Raw genomic sequence first — 17,251 nt, 5'->3', positions numbered from 1 at the left:
GAAGTTTCCGTGGAGTGTAGAGCTGGAAAGCGACCTCGAGCAAAACTGGCGTCGGCCACATCTATCACCGCGGCTTTGACACCGCCAGGATCGCGGTCGTCCACAGAATGACAGTTCTATGACAAAAAAAGCAAAATTAAATGATTCTTTAAAAAAAAAAAAAAACACTCGCAATAAACACACAAGCACTAGACGCTTCACAGGCACCATATGGGTGACCAAATAATGATTTTGTTCACCGACTCGCTGTGTTACGGCTAGATTTGTCTCCACCGGTATCGGATGGCGGTTACACAAGACGAACCAGGCCGCTGGTATATGCTACCTGTTACGACGTGGATTTCCCAGCGGGCGTTAAAAGTGCATCGTCATGGTGCTTGTAGCATTTATGCGTTTGCTATAGACGTTTGCAAGTACTGCTTCTTTGCGCCGCCATCTTGCTGTTGGTGTGGATAGATCAGTAAATAGTCTAGCATTGCTGAGCTATACCCACTGTTTCCAGACTGGCGCCCAAAGAAAGTGCTTTTCATCCACGGTAGCCAGACTAGCTCTCGAAGCGTGGCTTCTTGCAAACGTCTATGATCCTGCGCTTCGTTCTGTGATAGATTGGTTTGACACACACAAAGACGATCGAACGCCGGGACAATGCACTTTTGGCGGTGCTTGATTGGTATTTTCAAATCGCAATGTCAGCTTCGGTCGGACTTTGTGGAAACGGGGCATAAAAACCGGAGAAAGGTCAAGCGAAACAGACTTTTATTAAAAGATGTTGGACGGAGACATCACGCAAATCATCTGTGAAACCTCTTTTGTTTTCTAGCCTGCATAACTCCTTTCTCCACCACCTTGGAACAGCTGCTCCACATCAATTAGTGCGGGATATAGGGAAAACAATAAAAAGTGAACTGTGAGCGATAGTGCCAGAAATACGGTGTTGGTCCAACAGCTTCTAGACAGCAAGTATGTAAACAGGTGTTTGCCCGACGCCGCTTAGGGTCGTGGTTTGTCGGCGCGCACCAGAAACATGCAAGAGGGGAGGGATGAAGAACCGGCCGCCATGTTAGCCCACATCCTGGACGAATATTCGGTGACGTCTTTAAGGAGGAGGGCCTTCTCTTCTTCCGTCACAAGTGCCGAAAGGCAATTCAAGGACATCAGAAGCCCTGAAACAAACAACAAAAATATATATAGGTAACTTGTGTAGGTAAGGTTACACGAAGGCATGGGATATCGTTTTCCCGTTAAATTTAGCGGCAAAATTGTATTAGCGCGGAGGTTTAAGTGACGTCATTTCCCGCTAAATTCAGCGGGAAAACTGTATTAATGTATAGGTAGCGTGACACGGTCACGTGTCGACATTTTTTCTTTTAAATTTAGCGAGGAAAGTGAATTAGTGCTCAGGTGACGAGGCGTCAATTGTTTTGCTAAATCGAGCGGGGAAACAAAATTTGTGCACAGGTCACGTGACACGAAGTCACGCGACGTCATCGTTTCCATTAAATTTAACGCGGAAACTGAATTGGTGTTCAGGTCATGTGAGGACAATTTTGCCGCCAAAATTAGCAGGTAAAGTGAAATCACGTGGCGTCACAGGCCAAGGCTTCACCAAATCCGGAGCAGCTACCCAAAAGCGCGGAGCAAGTAGCCAAAGAGTGTTAAAAAGATTTCTTTCTGTATAGGCCAAGAACTTAAACTATACTCGTTGGCAGTTCAAGAAACGCAGAAAGTGGCGAGTTCCAAACGTGTCATTCTTACTCCTCAGCCAATAGGAATGCAGCATAAGCCGCTAAGAAATCCCAAGCATTAATCACGAAGAAGACTGAACAATATAAGCCACGCTCTACGTTCCTTAAGCCCTCAGCGACTACAGTAAGAGCTATTGTGGCGTTGTATTGAGGGCCGTCTCATTGAACTGTATCGTCGAAGCAAAGATATAGGGCATTCATTTTTAGTTCAAGCCGCCCGGGAGTGGAATGCCCTTCCGGAAGAACTGTTAGCTGTTATCAATAATGATGTCTTTTATAACAGACTGCAGAGAAGCGTGCTCGAGTGAAAGTGTAGTACTGAATGATCGTCGATTGGCATTACTGAAAATGTCTTTTGAATGTTTTTTTTTTCTTTTGTTCCCCCCTGCATAATGCCTGACGGCGCAGCAGGTATTTGTGTAAATAAATAAAAATTACAGTAGGAGGCTTAAGCTTTGACTTTAAGACTGAAACGCGATGGCTACACATATAAACCCCGCTCGTTCTCAAGCCGCGCCAGCGTGTCTTCGTGGCACGAGTTCGCTTCTGACGAGAGCGGACGGAAGAATCACGCGCTCTGATAACGGCGCGTTATGAGTCCCGGCGGGCCAAGGAAACATCAATGCCGCGGCCAGCGGCGGCGATGAGTGCCGTATTTTGCTGTCCTATTTTCCGGACGGGAAGATGCATAGGAATTTGGTTTTCTAGCACGTGGATTAGTCGGCCGACTCCATTGACTTGCGAGATGGACCCCAGGACATTGTCGGCACGGCCGAAGTGATCTCAATCGGTCAATTTCAAATGAGCTACACCTGAATGGCCACGTTCGCAAGCATTGCGGCCACGGAGAAGGTGAAGCAAGCAGGAGATCTCAAGGTTAAAAAGTATGTGCCTTGTGCTGGACCGCAGCGCCAAGGTTATAGAGGTAAAGCTCCAGTGGCTTCGAACCTACTTAGAATACTGACTTGTCGTGGAGGTCTTTGAACCGTTCGGCACAGTCCGAAGCATTGTCGAGTACGCGGCATGGAAAGCACGAAAACCATAACCCGAGAAACCAGCCTGACGCTACACGACGCCTTTACCACCTCGGACCTGTCTCACATGATCAAGATCTATGGTTTGCAGTCCTTCGTAACCGTGCCTGGGAGACTACCACTGCGCCTACGGTGTTAAAAGGTGGGCCACATTCGAGGACAGTGCCGAGCACCAAAATGTCCGGCCTGCAACAAACTCGGACACGATAGTTGCGAGTGCTACTCTACGTATGCGTCCACACTGAGGGGACTACAGAGGAAGCAGACTAGAATCTAGAACAGTTCATGGACAAAACCGAGTTTGTGGATCCCGACGGTGAAGTGGGGGCAACCGCAGGTGCAACTGCCGTCAACTTGCCCTTGCTACCATGCGGGTCCGAAACAGAAAGTGACAAGCAGCCGCAAATCCAGGAAGACTCACCTGTGGCGACGAAAAATAAGGTCACCCCAACTGCGAACGGGAGCGCCAGCTGTGGCAACGAGGCTTCAAAAGAACTGACTCCAAATTCACCGGGCCAGCAAGGGCTAACAGAACCAGGTCAAGAAAGCAGACTGATCAAAGACCATAAAGCCAACGACGACATGTGCACCGACAGCGGCGCAACGGGCAGCACCGAGGGAAAGTGGAATGAGATAAACGCTGCAAGCACGTAATCGAGTGAGCGCTTACACTCGTTATGAAAGCCGCTGACAAGTTAGGACCGAGAAACGCAGCGCCCTTAAAGTATGAATGACGGCCTTCACTTGGGGAGTTCATATATACGTGGTTTTCACTCTCGGATATTGCATTATCAGTTACAACGTTTGCTTGACGATAAAGAGATTAATTTCTTTGTAATACAGGAAACAAAGCTGTCCACAGAGAAACAAGTGGATCGCGCCGTAAGTCTTTTCTTTTGGAAATACGAGGTTGGTGTCAGCCATGCTGGAGAGCTTTCAGAAGGAGGTGACAGGGGGGGGGGGGGGGGGGAAGGGGTTGTTCAGAAAAAAGATATGTTCAATTATGTGAATTATCTTTCACGGTTGACCTGCAAGGAGGCTTAGACTCTGTGATTCTCAAACACAGGACTTAAAGTGAAGGGTGATTTGCATAAATGCTCCAAATAACTTTCATTTACACTCGTACCAAACACGCATTCTGCAAGACTGGCAAGTTCCTCTTTTTTAGAACAAATTACGGTCATTATACCACAGCATACACGCTACCGACGCTCCTTAACCACCTTCATATGAAAAACATAGAACTTGACACGCTATCGGTGGGCACCTTGCGGGACATGATGCTTTAGGGCAAATCGGCTACGAATGAACGGTGCCTTTGTGTGTATTTTCTGCGTGTCTTTCTGTAAAGGCTAATATGCTCGTGTTTTGTATATTGTACAATTAATTAACGTAGACTATTTTTTCTTGTTTTTTCTTGAATATTCTGCGGCAGTGTTTTTTTCTGTCTTGTCTTAAATAATGTACGCCTGAGACTTTTTGTTGTAGTGCCTTGAACGATGAAGGCAAACGACTTTTTGCTATAGTGTCTGCTTATTTTCTTCAGTTCCATATAACTCTTTGCCGACTGTTCAACTTCTTCTTAGTTTAGTGTTCTCAGTGCATTTCTTTTTTTCCGTGCAGGGTGCTTGTGGCTGCTGAAATTAGGGGGGCTTAGGACTAGTCAAGCTGTATGAACAGCGTTTTTCCAAAGCCCCCACCAACACGTAAACACGTATACCATTGCCCGAATGGGTCCCGGTATTAAACACATTGCGGGTATGAAAGAATTTTAGAATATTGACGTGGGCCATCCTTTTATATAGCCTATACTTTGTTGCGCTCTGCGTCTGTGTGGCCAAGTGGTTAGCGTCTCGGGCTCGCAACCGAAGGGCCGAGGGTTCGAATCGCATCTCCACCTAAACTTCGTCCAACTTTTAAGGTAAATGAATTACTTTAGAAAGTGAAATCGTTTGAGACAAATGGCGACGTCAAAGTTCGCATTACATGTCATGTTTTAATCACTTTCTTTTCACGTTGTGGGTTGTTTGAACTTTCCACACGAGGTCATATGGCTATGACATCATGGCTATATCAACCATTCAGGATTTTCCAGTCGCACCACCGCCGGCTTTTCAGCGACATGACTTCCTAAAAGCTATTGTATTAAATCATCTAGCCTGGTATTAAGCTATCAAACATTAGAGAGGAGCAGTTAGTAACGATTAATATATCTTCGCTTACGGGTCATTTCCTCGGGGCTGAAATCCGTGTTCGGTCCTTGCATCAACTCGCAGGTAATTGGAACTAGACCGGCGTTCTTCAGAAGGTTCAACATCTAGGGCAGAAGGGCATCTCGGCTCACCAAATTTGCGCTTGGGGGAATGGTATTGTCGAACACCTGCGTGGAAGTGCAAGGAATGGTTTTCAGAGGGTGGATAGGAGATTGCATTGGATGACATTCATCCTTAAAAACTACTGAATGTGGAAAACAAAGATATAAGGGACGAGAGCCTCGCCACTAGTTATGTCTTTGCTAGATACAAGAGATTGAGTGGCCAACCTATTGTTAGATTTTGATAATGTTTAAGTTTGACTATGGCGGTATTCCCAGGATGGTGTTTCTTGGCTTCCATAGTTTATAAAAAATTATTTATTTTAAACAAGTAAAAAAACGAAAAAAAGGAAACCGCGAGTTAGAGGTAATCCTAGGCATTTTCCGATGAGCTGCCAAAGGCATTCACTTATTTGTTGAGTGGCGAAAAATGAAGCCATAAAATATCAATGCGGTTTACGAAACATCCCATGGACTAAAATATTCAGGCAACAAACTCTTTAAAGTAAAATCGTTGTCTGATCCCACATACCTTGTGATGTTACTCATATAAATATTCTTTGAGTTTTTATAAATCAACATTTAGAGTAAGAACTGGATTTCCTCTACGTTTCAGTTTTAGCTTCTTGCACCGTTCTCAGCGTCAATAGAAATCTTGTTTTCATTCGATCTTGTTAAGAAATTTGAGCTCAGGACAGCCACTCATTGACACAGAAAGAGACACAAGCATTTTACTAAAAACGCCGAGACTGGGACGAGAAGAAACGTACAAACACAAGGACGAAATTATTGTAACAACTGTTCTTGCCCGGCACTAGAATACATCGACAATGTAAAATACCTTGGATTGTAGATAGACCGTCATCTTAAATGGAAAGTTTATGTAGAAAAGGTATGCAAGAAATGAAGAATACTAACTGCACATATTTTTCATATTCGAGATATAGTTCCCCGCTCTGTACTTCGAATGATATATAATTTATCGAGAAAATTGGTATTAAAATGTAGAATAACTGTTTACGGGAGACTTTGCCAAATATCTGAAAACAAAAATCTGAACCATCGAAAAGAATTTATAGAGAAAGGTAAAACATAACAGCGAAAAAAAATATTTTAATAAGTTTATGCAGAAAGAAGTAGAAGTGTACTACTTTAGTGACCAATTGAAGTATTATATATTAACAGAACATTTGTTAATCAATATTCATACAATAAAAACTGTTAACGAATGAATGTTACGTTCAAGCTGAATATTTGGAGAATCATTTATAGAAAAGAAATATGGCGAGGCATCAAGAAAATACAACGTACCTAAACTTGTTAAAGAACTGCCTGAAGACATAACTCAATTCAAAAATCCGCACAAAATAAAATAAAGCTATCTAAAATATGGATCAATGAGGAGAAACGAAATGTAATAAAAAAGGCAACAAATTATCAAGAAAATCAGAATCAACGAAGCGGACCACCCTTCCGACCGTGTATAAATATAGATTTGATTTTATTGCGAATATTTATAGGTTTTTTCATCTCAGTGTGTAAATAAACGTTGAAACAAACATTAATGTGATAGAGTGTTTTTTTGTTTGGTTGAAACTTCTAAAACAGAGTTTAACATGGATACTATTATAATTAAGCGATTGAATATGCCAGAGGCACACATTGTATTTTAACCTGAGTGTCTATTTACCTGAGCTTGTACCTGCCGCGCCCCACGTACAAGCCTTATTGGCTTACGTGGGCACATACTCTAAGATGTTAAAACAGGAAATATATGCACAGATGTATGTTAACGTTGTCAAATGGCGATCTTCTCTCGAAAGATGGACCACTGATATAATATACACAATGTGCTAACAGCCAAATGACACTTGCCCCCTGAATATTGTGTCGACGGGATGCCGAGTTGAGAGTGCTCACGGGACTATACAATAAAATGAACAGGCTTGCCTGCTCTGTTGCCCGCACTGCTGTGAACTCGAAACAGAACGAGAGTGATATGAGCAGATTTTCGTTGTATTGGTATTCTACGTGCATATTACCGTGCAACGTGGTATCCCCTTGCTCATCAGTTCATTTTCCCAGGCAGTTAAAAAATGGCTGTCAAGGAGCGTGTGCTCAAAACATGAAATGGTCTAATTCCACAACCTTGCATGTCAATTTGGGCTTTCGCGCAAGGAAGTAAAAACGCGAAGCCTGCATGGGGAGTTCCTGTAGTAGCGATTTGAAAACAAAATATTGCGCTCTTTTAGCGCCCGTTTATGTGTCTGTTTATGTGTTTATGTCTTTCAAGCTACATAGTTACATTAACACAGTGTTTGGAAGCTAATGTGCACAGTTCCTTTTTATCCGCTAACGAGTGTTTCAGGACAAATGGCGAATAAAAACAAAGCAGAGAAACGCGAGTGTCTTGATAAGGGTGAATGTCATCTCACCTTTTGATATTTTTTCCAATGATCCATTGTGGCCAGTGCCTTATTCAAACGCATAACGCTTGATGAAGCTCCGAAAAGAAGCAGACATCCTCCACCGGGTTTGAGCAATCCGGCGATGTTCTTCAGTACCGCGTCTTGATCGGTCACCCTCTGTACGCAATGGAATAAGTAGACGCGATCGAACTGACCGTATCTCTTGACGAAGTCAGCCACGTCGTTCCCCGATATGTCCAGGACATCGTAACAAATCTTGGGATGGGCGAAGTTCTTCTTAGCATACTCCACCATATCCTCGGAGACATCGGCCGCAACCATTCTTTCAAGTGGCGTGCAACGTGGAAGGAGATGATCTCGAGTAAAGTCTCCGGTGCCGCAACCCACGTCCAGAAACTGCTGTTCCTTAGTGTCATCCATAAACGAGGCTTGTAGTAGGTCCAGTATTTGCAGGTTATATGCCCGCTGGTGGTTATTGGTGGAAACGTAAATGCCTGGATCAATGGTGGAGTAAGTCGTCTCGCTGTTTACCGGCGTGTTTGCTGCGATGGGTGTGGGGGCGGCCATCTTGATGAACAGGAAACGACGGAGGAGATGAGCAATTGTGTGAAACGTTGCTCGTACGCTGTGGGAGAGGAAAAGAAATGATCAAAGAAAGCCATAGCGGTAGTGCGTGCCGCAAAGCCTTTGTACATTTACGGGCCCACCTGTGCATTAAACCGGATGCAGGCGCGCCGGTTTTTAATTAATTAATTTATTTATTTATTTGACAATACTATTAGTCCTCACAACGGGGACCATAATAGGGGTGAGCGACAAAAGTGAACATAAAATAGCCACGCAGAACATGGTGCGCAGCATAACACTACCAGCGTATTATACGGTTATATTATCAAGCACAATGGAAACACACTCACAAAAAAGAAATACACAAAGCACTGTGAGCAACAGATATAGGTACATAATTTTTACAATAACTTTTGCAGACCTCTCATAAATTCAGAAACGGTGTTGGCTGCAACAGTGCTTTCTGGCAGCGCGTTCCACTCCTGTATCGTTCGGGGGAAATATGAACTTTTAAAGCGATTTTTGGCGTAACGATATTCTTCAAGTGTTCTACACTCTAAGAAAAAAAGGAGGAGAAAGGTAGCAACAGCGACTGTTCCTCTTTGTTGCGGACAAGTTGCCCAGAGAAGGGAGGAACGGAAGTTCAGATGAAAGGAGGAGGTCGAGTTGCTCCTTGTTCAGTTGGGGCAGGGGTAAAACATCGCAATCGCACTACTGACAAAGTGGTCAAAGGTTCGACCCATTGAGGAGCGTTTTTGTTTTTTCGTGAAGTTTTTTTTTTAATTTTTATTTACCAAAACACACATAAACAAACCCAGACCGATAAAAGGAAATTTAAAGTCCTTATTATCCACCGACGCCAAGGAAAACTATACAAATATCATTGCTACAAGCTTCATCAGCACGCTGTTAGATAAACAAGATTTGGGCACCAAGGTTGGATCTAAGCCGTTTACGTAGGGGCCAAGACGACCAGGTCGGTCCTTCAACCGTTTATTTTGCTGTGGTGTTTTCGACATTCATAAAGAAAGAAGTTTAAACATCCGTCATAAACCGCTAAGCTTCGAAACGATGCCGACACTGCTGCTACGTACACTGGGCGGCTGCGATCAGCTGCGATGGCGGCGGGCTTCGGCCACTTCGGCCACATATCGTTACTCGGCTGCCTCGGCCGCCTCGACTGCCGGGCCCTGACCCTGGCTGCGACCACTGCAACCAACTGTGCAAAGACTACAACGCTGTGACGCTACGAGGACTGCAAGCGAGTTGTGGCCCTTTGAGGTCCCTTGTTCTCGCGACCGCTGTTCAGCGACTGTGATGTGTGGTTTATCTGTGGGTCTTCTGTGCAACGTTTGGTGTTGTCAGCCCTTACCATTTGCCAACCGACCATCACCTTAATTCTGTGTTTCCGGAGCTGCAGATGGCCTGTTCTGCTGTTGTGTACGAAGACGCGAACGGTCGCCGACGTTCCCTGTGTGCATAGGCGCCCGTTCGTTCTTGTTACCCCTTATCGTGTCAACCGACAATCAAATTAATTTTGTGTTTCTGGAGCTGCAGATAACAGTGCTGCTGTTGCGAACGAAGGCGCGAACGGTCGCCGACGTTCCCTGTGTGCATAGGCGCCCGTTCGTTCTTGTTACCCCTTATCGTGTCAACCGACAATCAAATTAATTTTGTGTTTCTGGAGCTGCAGATAACAGTGCTGCTGTTGCGAACGAAGGCGCGAACGGTCGCCGACGTTCCCTGTGTGCATAGGCGCCCGTTCGTTCTTGTTACCCCTTATCGTGTCAACCGACAATCAAATTAATTTTGTGTTTCTGGAGCTGCAGATAACAGTGCTGCTGTTGCGAACGAAGGCGCGAACGGTCGCCGACGTTCCCTGTGTGCATAGGCGCCCGTTCGTTCTTGTTACCCCTTATCGTGTCAACCGACAATCAAATTAATTTTGTGTTTCTGGAGGTGCAGATAACAGTGCTGCTGTTGCGAACGAAGGCGCGAACGGTCGCCGACGTCCCGAGTTTGCAAGGGCGCCCGGAGGTGTTGGTGCAAGGAGGTGTTGTGGAAGTTGCAGCTTTCTGCTTCTGGAAAAGACGCAAGAAAACGAGAGGGTTTTCATTTCTACTCCGGCCCCTCTCCTCCCTCCGGGAATATTTTTGCGGGCGCTCATGCCTGTGTGTCGTGGTATCCGGCCAACTTGCTGAAAGCCAGTTGGTAAAAGGCCAATTTGTCGATAGACAACTTGTAAAATAGGCCACCCCATCATAGGCCAATTTGCAGATGCCAACTCGTAGAAAACCAGTTTGTTTGTTAGGCTTCAGAGGATTTAAGAGGAACCCCCTCATTGTCGTCTCTTGCTCTGCATTTTTTGCCCTTAAAGGGGCCCTGCAATCATATTTAAGCGTCTACCTTTTTTGCGGTTTCCACGTCTTTTGGGGTTCGGGCAAGCCAGCGGGCACGGAGAGGATAACTAAATATCAGTGCGTCATAATTTAACCGGACGACGCGGAAACCTCCTCCACCGACGAGGGCGACCCGCGGTACCGAAATCGCGCAAAATGTGACGTCTTTGGTCCTGGGCTTACTACTGGTCAGAGCCGCTAAAAGCTTCTTTTTAGTCGAAATACAAAATATAAGTGGCGCGAACCGTTTCAATTATTTATAAAAGTAGTTTTTGTTCAGTATTTTAGATAAAAAAGGAAAAGAATGCAGTTCATAAAGTACGGGAACAAGAAATGACCCGTCGACATACCTGCCACAAAGCGGTGGAAAAGGCGGCGCATACTAGAAAGGAGTAGTGGGATCAGGCGCCGGCACGGAAGGGTCCCGGACGTACGCGGCGGCGCTGGGGTCGTATGGGCAGGAGGATCCGACCAGCTCCGAGCGTTCCGAAGGCCTTCGGCGAGAAGCTTTGTCTTGCGGTTTGGCCGTTTCGCGGTATTGCAGCGCAAAGTAGCTCCCATTCTGAACTGATCTTTACTCCGTGTTTGTTGTCGTTTGTGGCCAATGAAGTGTCATGCCGAATTAGTATTTAATCGCGCAGCAAATGGAATGAGAGCCGCTCTGGCTGCCCGCTGCATACAGCCTATCCAGAACAAGCTTTAATGGCGCCCTCTCGCGCCGTCGACATGGAGTGCGGCAGCCGTGAGCGCTCGATGAGCTCACTACTTCTCCTCTAGTTCACGGCCACTCTCAAGCAACCAAGGACGTCACGAGGGAGGTTATTTTTTGCTTGTTTTTGTAATTTTAATTTGCCTATAACTTTTAAATTAAAGGGAATTTCGAGAAAAGTAAAGTTTCACTAAGTTACTACGTTCAGTGCGCTCAGATTCGGTGCAAATTAAAAATTAGTAAAAAAGTCATTGCAGGGCCCCTTTAATTATTTTGTTCCCTTTGCATATCCAAGTAGAAGGTACTATCGGGAGAATGATTAAATGCGAATGGCGGAATGTGTGGTTTTTGATACACACTGCGTCACCTGGCAGCTCCCTGGGAACTCGTGGAAATGTGCGTTAGGAGTGAGGGTACGACTCCTACCAACCCTATTATATACTGGGAAGTGCTAGACCAAGGGTGCACAACTCAAAAATTAGGCAGGCCAAAATTATATTTATTAAAAACTGTGCAGGCCGCACCTAGTGCGACGTGTTCCACAGTTTGGTTGCGGTCAGGCTTCCGATATTGGGTGTTATCGCACTCGTTTCCGTCTTTTGCACATCTCGCATTGTCATGTCCGTCATGACAGATCCAAGGTAGTTCTTGTTCAGAGTCGTCAATTGGTAGTAGCGTGAAGCCCGATGATACGAGTACATTCAAGACTCGAGAGCTGCTGCCTGCCTGTGACAAATGAGACTGCGAAATCCGCATAGCTGTTACTCTCATGCCGATTATTTGTCTGTGCGCCTAATGTACTACATTCTTGCCGAGTGCGGCAACCGTTGATCACCCTGTTTTTGTTTCCTGCGCATTACCAACATGCTCAGGCACTTCTGTCTGTTGTGGAAGTGGTCATGAACGACTATGCGATTGGTCGCCGATGTTGCCATGTGTCCGAGTGTCAACCGACGATCATCTGAGGATCATCTTGGTTTGTATCTCTGTGCATCATTAATATCGCTAAAACAGTGCTGTCTAGCCTGGAATTGGTTGTGAACGAAGACGCGACTGGTCGCTCAAATCTCCCTGTGTTTCACGGCAAGATGACATATGCTCTCTAGTTGCTACTCTATTTAGGATTTCAGTGTCTGTGTGACTATGGTATAATCAATCAACCTTCAGATAGTCATGTTCTGACGCTGATCTAAACCGTGACTTCGATCATACTGTGGCCAATATTGCCGTCGTCTGTATGCAATGTCATGCTAGCCGCACTTTGGGTACTCTTGGAAAAAGAAGGCTGAACAGCATTGAAATATTGCAGAAAGGAGACGTGTCCTTGTCTTCAAACAATGGCGTTTCTTAGTGGTCGAGACTCTTACGGCATGGTGCGCCGGCCTTGTCGGGGCTCCCAAAGCAGCGGGAGCCTATCGACTCTGTGTCTATTTAATCAAGCTGAACCAGGTCATTGTCCGAGAGCAGCATATAATGCCGACTGTCGACCAGGCGTTCGGGTTGCCGGGAAGAGCTACCATTTTTCGAAACTGAGCGCAATCTCTGGGTTTCGCCAGGTGCGCCTCTTCGAAAGCTGCCAGGTGTACATGACGTTGATTACACCCTTCGGGCGATTCTATTATCGCTGCCTGACCTTCGCAATTAAGTCGGCCCCAGAGGTGTTCCTGAGCCCGATGTCACTGATTCTCAAGGGAATTAAAGAAAGCGTCAACATAATAGACAACATCCTGGTGTTTGGCAGAGACCGCTCTAAACCCGACAGCAGACTACAAGTTACACTCGAGAGACTGCAGCAAGCAGGAGTTGTACTGAATGTCTTAGAGTGTTCAGTCACAACCTGCGACTGAACACTCCCGGAGCCTATCGTTAAGGCATCGTCAGACCGGACGATGCCTTAACGATAGGCTCCGGGAACACAACAACAACAGCTCCAGAGCCAACTCAGGGCATCTAGGCATACACTGCCGGGATTGTGGGTGCGACGTTCACTTGCCATCCTGTACAATTTTAGGCCGGAACAGAAACCAATTAACTCGAGAAATTATCGAAGCAGAACATATCGCCAGGAACTATAACAACTGTATAAGTACACCATCTTTACACCTGACAGAAAAAGAGAAAACATTTTTAGGCATCTAGGAGATCGGTGCGCGTGAATTGGGAAATTCGGTGGTGCTAGAGGTTGAAGAAGACAAAGTTATATAAAAAGAGTTGTCAGTCAGCGCGGTTTGTTTGAATTTTTTTCGTGTGTAAGGTGTGAGTGTTATTTGCTATAGTGCGCTGTGGTGTGTGTTATGTGCAACCAACTCGCCCAAGCTGCTACGTTATAAATCAAGTGGCTTTCCCTAATCTCTTCATTGCTGTTTGAAACACATCTCCTCTCATAAGTTGTTCATCCCCATTTTGGTCGCTTTTGCGTATTTATTCGTCCTTCCCTCTGATTGATGTCTGCTTTCTTACTCGATAAAGACCTTTAATGATTGGCGCGGGCTTGCGCGATCAACGCTGTCCCGGATTTATCCAAAATTGGAAATATTGGCGTCAGGAGGGGTTGAAGAAGCAAACCTAAATTATTGCTTCTAATGAAGACGGCACAATTGTAAGATAGGTCTTTGCTTGACTTGCCTCCACAACGCCCCATCGTTTGCACTATCGCAACTGCTCAGTAACATAGCTGTATACCACATTTTACTCATGGTTACTATAGATGTGGCCCCACAGGCTTATCCGTTACCAGCGAGTCGACTTTTTAACGACCGGCGACTCTCCTGAATGAGAATAAATATTATCACCTTCCCACAACATCCACCCCTTTCTCTCCCCCCCCCCCCCCACCCCCTTTCCCGAGTTGGAAAAATATCAGGCCACTCCAGGAAGCAGCCTTCAGACTGCGCTTTTCGGCTACTCATCCTCAACACATTCGAACGTGGAAGTAAACACATCGCATGAACGACGCCCTGTCTATTTGCAACCCAAATAATAATTTGGCTCTACTGTGGGGGCCCAATCAATTTAATTATCAATCATTATTTGTTACGACTTCATGGTGAAAGTGTGTTATTCGTGATGCAACAAAAGTGGTCAATTCAAAGGGAGAAATAGGTCCTCGTATTTATTTTGCGGAAATACTCGCTCTGTGACGGTCTAGTGCGTGTCACGGGTGGTGAGTCGCGACCAATAAACAAGAAATAAACAGAAATAAATAAACGTTTAATGTGGCGAACTTGTGCCAAAAATAAAGAAGGAAACAGAAGAAAGCAGAGCGTCGCGGGCGTTGAAGTCGGCGTGTCAGCAGAATCGAGCGCTGGGGCGAGACTGACTCGACAAGGTCGCGGGCGGCCTCTTATCTAGAGTGAGTCAGTATCTCGAAGATTCGGCGGAGAAGGTTCGAGCGTAGCGCGCTCGGGGCGAGAATGAACAAGCACTTTCTAGAACAACAAAAACAGGGATGAACGATAGTTATGTCCGCAGCAAGAGTAAACGAGAACTTTCTACAAGTCCGTGACCCTGCGCTCGGCATTATCCCCCCCCCTTTAAAAAGTGCATCGTCCCGATGCAGCACAAAACGAAAAACAACAATCCAAAACAAAAAGGCAGCAGAATCGCAAGCCGCAGTTCACAGTTCACCCGTCGACGAGAGTGGAAAGTTCTATCGTTCGTAATACGGCTTCAGCCGGACGACGTGCACCACCTCAGGTCGCGGCTGACGTCTTGCAGATGGGCGCGTTCCGTCGGGGAGGACTTCGTAGTTAAGATCACCGAGGCGACGAAGCACTTTGTAGGGTCCAAAGTATCGTTTCAGCAATTTCTCACTGAGGCCGCGGCGACGGATGGGCGTCCATACCCACACCCTATCTCCGGGCTGGAAGTGGACGTCCCTGCGACGAAGGTTGTAGCGGCCGGCGTCGACGCGTTGCTGGTCTTGAATCAGGGGTCGGGCGAGCTGGCGAACTTCTTCGGCGCGTTGAGCAACCGCCTGGGCGTCGTCGCTCTCGTTTTCAGATGGCTCATGGGGCAGCATGGCGTCCAGCATGGTCGTTACCTTCCGACCATGTACCAGCTGGAAAGGGGTGAATCCAGTGGTCTCTTGAACCGCCGTATTGTAGGCGAACGTGACGTAGGGCAGCACCTCGTCCCACGTCTTGTGATCTACGTCGACGTACATAGAGATCATATCGGCGATTGTCCTGTTGATTCGCTCCGTCAGCCCGTTGGTCTGCGGGTGGTACGCAGTTGTACGACGATGGCTGGTGTGACTGAGTCGGAGGATTTCTTGGGTCAGTTGTGCCATGAACGATGATCCGCGATCTGTAATCAGAACTTCTGGAGCGCCGTGCCGGAGGACGATGGACTCAATGAAAAACTTGGCAACTTCCACAGCAGTCCCGAAGGAAGAGCTTTCGTTTCGGCGTACCGCGTGAGATAATCTGTGGCGACGATGATCCAGCGGTTCCCCGACGTCGAAGGCGGAAAAGGACCAAGTAGATCCATTCCGATCTGCTGGAAGGGTGCAGTTGGAGGAGAAATAGGCTGCAGGAGTCCGGCCGGCCTCGTCGGAGGTTTCTTGCGTCGCTGGCACTCGTGGCATGATCGTGTGTACAGGTGGACGGTCTTGGGGAGCTTGGGCCAGTAATACTTTTCACGAATACGGGCGAGTGTCCGGCTGTATCCAAGGCATCCGGACGTCGGGTCGTCGTGACATGCTTGAAAGATCTCCCCTCGAAGGTCGGTCGGTATTACCAGCAGCCACGGCGAGTTGTTGTTCCCGAAGTTCTCTTTGTAGAGTACACCTTGCCGAATGGTGAAGGTCGGCACGGCTCGTGAGAAAACACGGGGTACGGTACCGCCGCACCCTTCCAGGTGCTCGATTAAGGCTCGCAGCTCCGGATCGTCTCGTTGACGTCGTGCCATGTCATCGGTGTTCACTGCCCCTAGAAAGCACTCGTCATCGTCGTCGTCGCTGCTGCCGGAAGGTGTTTCGACAGGGGCCCTGGACAGGCAGTCAGCGTCGCTGTGCTTGTGTCCTGACTTGTAAACCACAGTCATGTTGAACTCTTGTTGCCGGAGGCTCCATCGAGCGAGGCGTCCTGACGGGTCCTTGAGGTTCGCAAGCCAGCAGAGCGAGCGGTGGTCCGTGACTACGTGGAACGGGCTTCCGTACAAGTACGGACGAAACTTCGTGATTGCCCAGACGACCGCAAGGCATTCTTTCTCAGTCGTGGAGTAATTTCTCTCTGCCTTGGACAGTGTCCGACTTGCGTAGGCGATGAGTCGTTCGGTGCCTTCTTGTACTTGAACTAGTACCGCGCCAAGTCCTGCGTTACTTGCGTCAGTGTGAATCTCGGTGTCCGCATCGTGATCGAAATGTCCAAGAACCGGAGGCGTCTGGAGTCGTCGCTTCAGCTCGTCGAATGCCTGCTGCTGTTCCTCGGCCCATTCGAACCTCTCGGCGTCCTTCGTGAGGTTTGTGAGCGGTGCGGAAATCCGTGCGAAATCCCGAACGAAGCGACGATAATAGGCGCAAAGTCCGAGGAATCTTCGCACGGCCTTTTTGTCTGTCGGCACTGGAAATGACGCGATGGCGCGAGTCTTCTCAGGGTCTGGGCGCACGCCTTTGTTGCTAACCACGTGACCTAGAAACTTTAGTTCGTCATAGGCGAACCGACACTTTGACGGCTTGAGGGTGAGTCCAGCGGTCCGTATGGCTTGAAGAACAGCTCGGAGTCGTCGCAAGTGCTCGTCGAAGTCGCTGGAAAACACCACGACGTCATCGAGGTAGACCAGACAGCTCTGCCACTTCAGTCCTGCCAGTACGGTGTCCATAACACGCTGGAAAGTTGCTGGCGCCGTACATAGTCCGAAGGGCATTACCTTGAACTCGTACAGCCCATCCGGCGTGACGAAAGCTGTCTTCTCTCGGTCCCGTTCGTCGACTTCGATCTGCCAGTAGCCGCTCTTCAGGTCCATCGATGAGAAGTATCGAGAGTGGCGCAGCCGGTCTAACGTGTCGTCGATTCGGGGGAGTGGGTAGACGTCTTTCTTCGTCACCGCGTT

At 47.3% G+C, this 17,251-nt stretch overlaps 1 pseudogene; it reads right to left on the bottom strand.

Moving 5' to 3' along the window:
• Positions 1-810: 810 nt before the first annotated feature.
• On the bottom strand, positions 811-8,237 carry LOC115313383 (annotated as a pseudogene).
• Between the last annotated feature and the right edge of the window lie 9,014 nt (positions 8,238-17,251).

The sequence above is a fragment of the Ixodes scapularis genome, unplaced genomic scaffold (assembly GCF_016920785.2).
Source record: "Ixodes scapularis isolate PalLabHiFi unplaced genomic scaffold, ASM1692078v2 PGA_scaffold4__175_contigs__length_147842914, whole genome shotgun sequence".
In the NCBI taxonomy this organism is placed as follows: domain Eukaryota; kingdom Metazoa; phylum Arthropoda; class Arachnida; order Ixodida; family Ixodidae; genus Ixodes; species Ixodes scapularis.
The sequence above is the reverse complement of the archived record's forward strand: the minus strand, read 5'-3'. Positions and strand labels throughout refer to the sequence as shown.